This window comes from Desmodus rotundus, chromosome 3, assembly GCF_022682495.2.
Source record: "Desmodus rotundus isolate HL8 chromosome 3, HLdesRot8A.1, whole genome shotgun sequence".
NCBI classification, from domain to species: domain Eukaryota; kingdom Metazoa; phylum Chordata; class Mammalia; order Chiroptera; family Phyllostomidae; genus Desmodus; species Desmodus rotundus.
This window is the reverse complement of record NC_071389.1, coordinates 166,746,044-166,753,933: the sequence shown is the minus strand read 5'-3', so window position 1 is coordinate 166,753,933 and position 7,890 is coordinate 166,746,044. Positions and strand designations below refer to the sequence as shown.

At 38.5% G+C, this 7,890-nt stretch overlaps 1 protein-coding gene across 3 annotated transcripts in view; it reads left to right on the top strand.

The window, feature by feature from the left end:
- Window positions 1-83: 83 nt before the first annotated feature.
- The window catches only part of STK38L (serine/threonine kinase 38 like), a 72,970-nt gene continuing 65,163 nt past the window's right edge, over window positions 84-7,890 (top strand). For 2 of the 3 annotated variants that reach the window (XM_045184099.3, XM_024575393.3), the window contains exons 1-2: window positions 113-162; window positions 5,330-5,405. The gene's annotated coding sequence lies outside the window, so the exon portion shown is untranslated. Of the gene's footprint in view, window positions 163-5,329; window positions 5,406-7,890 lie in introns of all 3 variants that reach the window. The other variant, XM_071221059.1, reaches the window with a different exon arrangement.

Sequence of the window (7,890 nt, the reverse complement as noted above, 5' to 3'; positions counted from 1 at the left end):
TCGCGAGAGTTCAGGGAGGCTGCCCCGAGATTCCGGCGCGGCCGCCAGGCCCACCTCCCGGGGGCGGGGCGAAGGCGGAGCTGGCAGGAGGGAGCGGACGGGCGCCGGGCCGGCTGTGGTCCGTGTGGAGGCTGAGCCGGCCGCGGGCGCGACCGGAGGCAGGTGAGTGCGCGGATGCGGCGCTCGGCGGCCGGGGCTGGGAGGGGGGCCGGGCTCGCCTCACCTGCCCTAACTCTGCGAGCAGAAGAAAGAGATCTTGTGTGTCTTTGGGTGTCCAGGGAAAGCCGGGCTAATTTCGGGGCTGGTAATACCTCCGCTGAAGCTTCGACCACGGCCTTGGCCCTCTTGTTCCCCGGGGTAATACTGGCCCCGTGTGTCTGGAGAGGTAGCTTCGAGCCTGGGGAGGAATCTTTGTTCTTTCTTGCTCCTCTCACCCTTCTACTCGTCGGCCCTCGAGCGCCCGGCTCCCAGTCCCTGCCTGGGCTTGGTAAACAATAACAAATGTCGTGGATCCTCTCCTGGTATCTCGCGCTCTTCTGTCCCTTGCCCTCCAGCTGATGTCACCGAGGGGAAGGATTCTAGGCATGGCTCTTCAATTGTGGGGGCTATTTGTGTACCATTCCTAAAAACTGATGCGTCAGATTGCTAAACATTTTTCAGACACAGTAAAGCCGCCCTGTTCCCAGAAGCCACGGAGTTCTCCAAACCGGTCCCTGGAACCGTCGACCCTTCTTTGCACATCATTTTCTCCCACTTCCTTTCTGCACCTTTACTATTGCGGACAAACGAGTGGTCTTTTCATGCGAATGAGAAGGGTTGTCCCCGATTGAGTACAAGACATTTCACCTTTAGAAAGTTGTCAGGTTGACAGCAGAAGAGCAAACTTTTATTTTCAGAACCAGTGGCCTCCCGTTTACTGATGCTACTTTTGTGGATCGCTTTTCGGGTTGTAAGTTTAGAGGAAAGATGTAAAAAGAAATGGGGGGGGGCGGGGTTGGGCGGGGTTGAGCTGGTGGTGCTGGAAGAAATAGGGGCTTGTCCAAAAGTGTGGTTCTGTTCTTCTCTTGATAAAATGCAGAACCAACGTTCTTGTCTATTTCACATAACTCCTGATAAGTTTTGCTAGAAGCCAATTTCTTAGAAAAGGCCTGAGTATTAGCTTTATTACGGGTAAAGTCCGAGGAAACAACTTGAAGTGTTTTAATTTGTGCTTCCTTGTTGTCAGATGGGGATGCACACATGAGACCCTGCCTTTTGGCGGTTGCGGATGGAGTGGGGGCTTAAACTTGTCGGGTCACTACTTTAAAGGCAGGGTCTGTTATTTAAAGCCATTTTACTTATCCAGTGAAGGTTTTTGAAAGTTCATTGTCTCAATCATATATGTGTGTTTAAGGTAATGGAAATCTCTTTGTGTTTAATTTGCTTTTCTTCGTATACCTCAGGATGTATAAAACAATTAAGTTTATTATACTCTCTCCCGAGTAGCTGAGAGGTATTGTATGTGAATTAGCCATTCTTGTGACTTTTTGAGGGGAGGGAAAGTAGTCTAGAATATGTTGTTAAATTATGATGACTTTTGTTTATTGCATAGGTTCATCAAAGTACTTTTATGTGAAAAATTCTCTTCTGAAAAGAAGTACAATGAATAAAAATGTTTTTGGTTTGGTCTGTCTTAGCTTTTTGCACTTTGTGTTCTTCTCCTTAAGATGGCTGATAATGCTTCCCATTGGTTGGGATGTGTTTAGAATGAGAAACAAATAGGGTGTACTTTTTGTGCTCCTTTGAAAAACCCTGCCGTGTGGGGAATGAAAAAATTAGAAAAACCATGTTAAATGGGTGCAATTATTCTTTAGTCTTTTGTTTTTATGTTTGTTTTAAAGTTGAGAATCAAATTTGAAGAATCCTAGTTAGAGAATTAAGACTAGGAATATTTGTGCAAGTAAATAGGTGTCCTCAGCATTTTTTATGCTGAGAAGTTACTTCAAAAGGTAGCACATTATAAAAACAAAGGGAAAATTATACTTTGTAGAAAATGGTAACAAAGCAAGAGACTCAGTTCTGGCATTTGTTTCAGAAACGTTCTGTTGTAAGAAAGAGCAACCTCATTGAGTTACCAAAGTTGGATAATACTTTAGAATGTGCTTTCTCAGGTAATCCTGGATAAATTGGAGGTGCGTGCGCACACAGCTCTGTGTTAAGAGGAAAGAGGCGCAAATCAAAACCAGAAAGATTTACATCTTGACATAAAGTTGTAATGATTTTATTTTACATATATAATGTAGGGTGAATCAAGCAAGTATATTGTCATCCAGCATGCCCATGATTACATTAAATCAGCAGATGGGCAAAGTTATGATTAGGTTATACTTGGCATATGCAGAAATTATGCTACTGTATTTTTATATTAAAAACACCATGGGCTTTTGGAATGAGATAATGAAAATAAGCTTTTAAAGCATAGGATATTTTAAAAAATAAATTAATCTTAAAAGACATTTTTGATCAGTAGTTTAAAAATACTAAGTGAATCATTCTTTTCTCCTCTCCTTCTCCACCCCCCAAATTTTTGTTTGTCTTAAGAGAATACTTATCAAAGTGTGACCAATATTTAAATGTACTGGTAACAGAAAGCTCCTGTCTCCAGGTATAGGTTTGCTAATTAACAGGATATTATTATTCAGAACCTTTACAGAGAGAAATGAAAAGCAATGATGGACAATATTTGCTGCCTGTTACACTCAGATGTGGTCTCTGTCTTCAAGGAGATACAATCTAATGGGAGGGAATTATATCTAAATAATAAAATACACAGTGCATTTTGTGGAGAAGTTAAGGAGGGAGGGATTAAATTTCACTAGACCAAATAAAGAAGGCTGTGAGTAGGGAAAGGCATTTGTGTAGATGATTTAGATGATATAATCTTATGATAATCATAACAAGCAAATACTTCATATAATGCTTCTTGCTGATAAACCCTTACATGTATTGATTTACCTGGATTTAAGCCTTATAACAAGCACATGAAGTAGATATTTGTATTATTCCCATTTTGCAGATGGAGTGCCTGAGGTACCAAGGTCAGAGAGCTAGAAAATGATAGAACAAGGATTACAACCAGGCTTTCTGGCTTTTATATCTGTATCCCCCCCCCTTTTTTTTTTATCTGTGCTTAATCATTCTCCTTATTTTCTCTCCCATTCTTGGTGATCTTTCTCAGGTCTGTGGTTTCAACTAATTGATTTGGGAAAATACATCTTTCTGGCACCTGAATTTAGGGACCAATTTTCTCGAAAGAGCTCCAAAATTAATGAAAATCTAGTAGATAAGCTGTTTTTGGCATGTTAGATGTTTAGTCAGTTTTTGGAAGTTGCTCTTTGTGCAGATTAAAGATAGTGAGTGGGACTTTTGATAAGTTTGACTTAATACCTAGTAGCATACACATAAGGATTTAGAAATAAGTTAAAACTATGTTAACTCCTTCGCTTAATGGAATTTTGAATCATATATTTTGGCTTGCATTTTTAAAACTCACTTGGCACTGGGTATTTGAATTGTGAAGTTGGAATTTATTTAATGATCAAATGCCAGTCTAAAGCCCTTTTAGTTTTTATTTCCATAAACAGCTAAATTTATAATGCCTGAATCGTAGTCAAGGTTTTGAATAGAGTGTTGTATATGTATAATTTGAGAGACATTCAATCACTGCTACTTTATGTTAGGGCAATTTGAAAGCTCTTTGGGATTGTGAAATAAAAGGTGCTATAGAAATGCACTGTGCCTAGCATCGGCCTGTTCAATGAATGCTGCTTTGTCAAATGAATGGTTCAGTTGATTGTATTGATGAAGTTTCAGGAATAGTTCCCATTCGTTCTTGGTTATCTAAGTGTTGGCATCACAATGAACTCAAGTGGATTTAAAGATTAGGGAAAAAAAGTGCACCTAGGCAGTGGTAGGGGTACTGCCCATCCCTATGGGTCAAGCAAGATGCGAACCCTTCAGCTCCTTTGTCAGTGCTCTGTTTGATTCAGTTTTAAGTAGAACTCCAGAGGCATAGTCTGTGAATGAATGTAAGTGCTCTTTCCTGGTCTGAGTGGGGTAGGTTCTAGAAATCTCCCAGAGTAGGATAATTTATGGTGGATGAACTTAAAACCTAACAGGAAAAGCAGCAGAACTAAAGTCAGGATATAAAGCCCATATATTTATATTATTATTATAAGGTACAAGTGGCAAAAACAAAAATTTAAAAAATATTTTTTATACTCAGTTTACATTAATAGGGGATGGGATATTTTTTGCATTTACCATGCCGACTGACAAAATTTTCAGGATCTGAGCCTGTAATTTCATGGAGATGAAATTTCATGGAGATGAGTTTATAAGTCAATTATGCTTTATTATAAGAAAGTTATGTGTTCCTCTTAAGTACAGGTTGGGTTTTGAACAGCTATTCTTAGTAAAAAAGAAGCCAGATATATACTCTCACCTCCTTGCTGACAGAACTTGAGGCGCATCTTTTCCTGTAGTAGACTAGTTTTGTCTACCTTGAAAATCCTCTGAGACAGGGAACCCCCTACCTTGGATGGTCTCTGCACCAGTTTTCAGGAAGACCTTCGTTAAATTTCATTTAGTGGGCTGACCATTCACATTGGTGTTGTGTAAGTTCAAAAAAGTTTGAACTTTGCCTCAAACTTTGACAGTTTATCTGTAGCTTGTGATAGTAGCACTTGTACGATGCTCAACTTTTAAATTCTTAAGCTCCTTGCCATCCCGTTAATTAACACTAGACCAGTTGACAGCCAGAACTGATGTTGAGTCTCTGGCCAAACATGCAGGTTTCCTGTTTTCCTTGTCTTTTGCTGATTCTTACTGATTCCGCAGGTAGGGATTTTTTGTGTTACAGTATATAAGTCTCTGATCTCTTACGCACAGGGAGCATCCATTGTTTTCTTACCTTTTACAATTATTTGCTCTTTCTACATCTGATTCAGGAGGGTATTCTGTTCTTCTTCCTAATTTTGGAACACTTTTATTGCTTTTGCATTTACTTACTGTGATGGAGTTAATACTATTTAACACCTCAAAATCAACCACAAATACAACTTCCCCAGATTAAAGAATGAGATGTCAGAAACTTAAATGGCGGTGCATGATTGCTAATACCATTTATTTTTGGCAAGCAGAGTTGTGCCTTTGCTGCGGGGCCTAGGTTTCATTCTATCTATGCAAATTTAGAAGACTGAAAGTTTGGAAACAGAGAAACTTCTGTGTATGTCAATGAGCACATTTTTAAATTTTTCATTTTTTGGTCCTGTTCTCTCCTTCCATACAGTCATTGCTATTCTGCTTTTATGACTTGGAGACACTGGCTTCGGTTCTCTAGATTCCTCAGCAGTCCTGGAGACACAGTAAGTAATTTGGACATTGAATATGAAAAATGCTTTGTGCAATCTACGTTTCTCAGACTTTGTCTCTTAACAGTAATCTATAAACTTAGTTCTCTGTATGTCACCTTCCCCTGACGTGTTTTTGGCTCCTTTTTCTTCCTGAATGTCACCAGTTAGGGTACAGGTATAATAGTAATTCAGTCAAGAACAGTAACCATTTTCTTATCACTTATTATGTACCAGACATAGTGCTGAGTACTTTATATAAATATTATCTCATTTAATCCCCACAGTGACCCTATGGGGTACCATTTCTACTTAAAAATGAGGAAACTGGAGCCTAGCCAGGTGAAGTGACCAGAAAGGGTCGCATGTATAGATAGTAACTATCTATAGTTACTAACTAACTAACTAACTATATATATATAGTTAATAAAAGAGAGAAATGGATCTCTAAGATCCAGGTTTGTTTTCTCTTGTATTGCTTTATTTTATTGCAAAAACTTCCCCTTTGCTTTCAATTTACAATACTTCCTTCTTTTAGTCTCACCTGAGTTATCTTTTTTCCTTCTCCTCCCACCCTTTTGTAGGAGTTACTTACAGTTTTGAATGTCATACATAAATTCTCTTGGGAAAAATATACAGAAATAATCCAGCTCTATTTAGATTTCCTATAGAGGAGGACTTGGTTTTGGAGAGAGCTAATTATAAGAATAATACTAGTAATACCTTATTTGTTTTGTGCTTTGGAGTTTTATAAAGCATTTTTATACATCTTGTTACTTAATTCTAACTGCAAACTTAAACTCGGGTCTTTAGATTAAAAGTTGCTATAGGCAGTTTACTACAGACTCCACAGTTAGTTGATGAGACACAGTTTTTGCCCGCAGCAATTTTAATGCTGAAATGAATGATACAGTCAGATGTTCTGACTTCTTTCAAGCCAATTAGGAGCAGATACATATCTATAGCACAGCATTTTCTTAAAAGGTGTTATAGTTTTGAGCTTTGTTTTTAGCCAAAATTGAGAGGTTGGAATTTTAGTGTTGCGTTTTGTGAAATGTTAAAGTCTTCATTAACATTTCATGAAATGTTAAAAGCCTTCAATTCTTGTGATTCAGTGAATGATAGTTAAGTTACTCTACCTCATTCTGCACATAACTGTTGCATTTAACTAAAACAATTATGATGAAGGAATGGGGTGGAGAGAGGACAGACAGTTTCAAAAGTAAAATTAAAGAATTGGGGATCCTAATAAAGACTTGTTGAGGTATCTTATAGTAGCACTGTTACAGGAAATTGGGTGTAGACTTTAAAGTATGTATAAAAGCTGTCAGTATTCACCTCTGGAAAGTTGTATTATGAATATTTGTATTATAAAGAGCTTATTTAATGAGCCATTTTTGAAATATTTTCTTGCGCCAGTGTCTTGTTTTAATGAACTTAATTTTTTACTAAGCTGTGGACATTGTGACATAGCTAAGCAGTTGCCCATTGACTCGCCCCCATTATGGAAACATCACATCGTGTTTGCCCTTAGTAATTTTTCTGTATTTGTCAGCAGGGGCTGGCTGCCTGGCTTACAGCACGAGGGAGTTACCTTTTATTGTGTTTTCTCAAGAGGTCCATTTCATTTGGACACATCTTTCTAATCTGGTTGAGGATATTCTCCATATGCCCACTATCATCTAGTGAAACAGAATAGACTTTTTCCTATTTTAGTGGCTAGAGTGAAAAAATTTCAGTCTTGAATTGCATGTATTTGACCCATTGGTATTCTTAATGCTGGCAAATCCTAAAGGAATCTCAGGCTCATAATGTTTTAGTGAGGTTAACCATCATAATTCAACATTTATCACTAATTTGCATGGGACTGTGTTAGGTACCATGGCAAAATAGAGACAAATAAAATATATCACCCTTCCATTTAGAAAGGTTTCATCCAGTAAGAGACATAATATATGAGTACAAACTCAAGTAGAAAGTGATAAGCGAGTAACGGACCAGGTACTGTGGGAGCAGAGGAGGGAGAGATTGCTCCTGGCTGGAGAGATTAGGAAGGCTTCCTACAGAAAGTGAAATATGAATTGACCATTTAAGAGTGAAGGACATGCCAGGCTAAGGAGTTAGCATGACTTGGATATACCTCTATAGCACCTGATAAATTATTTACTTATTTACTTAATTATTTACTTCTCTCTCTGCCCTATTGCATTTAAGCTTGTTGAATTTAGAAAACAGGTATTTTTCAGCTTTCCATTTTCTGCATCTTCAACTGCTCAACCTGGCACATTTAACTAAAGTTATAATTTAGTAACATTACAGTGGCAGTAGTGTATGTGGAATGGACTCAAGGGAAGATGGCCCAGAAATTGGAAGACCAATGAAGAGACTAATTTAACTAATCTAGGAAATAGGTAATGAAGTTCTAAACTCGGTGGGATTGGAAAGAAGAGACTTGGGTTGATCAGTGTTGGGACTTAGGGTGTGTCCTGTGTGCTAGGAG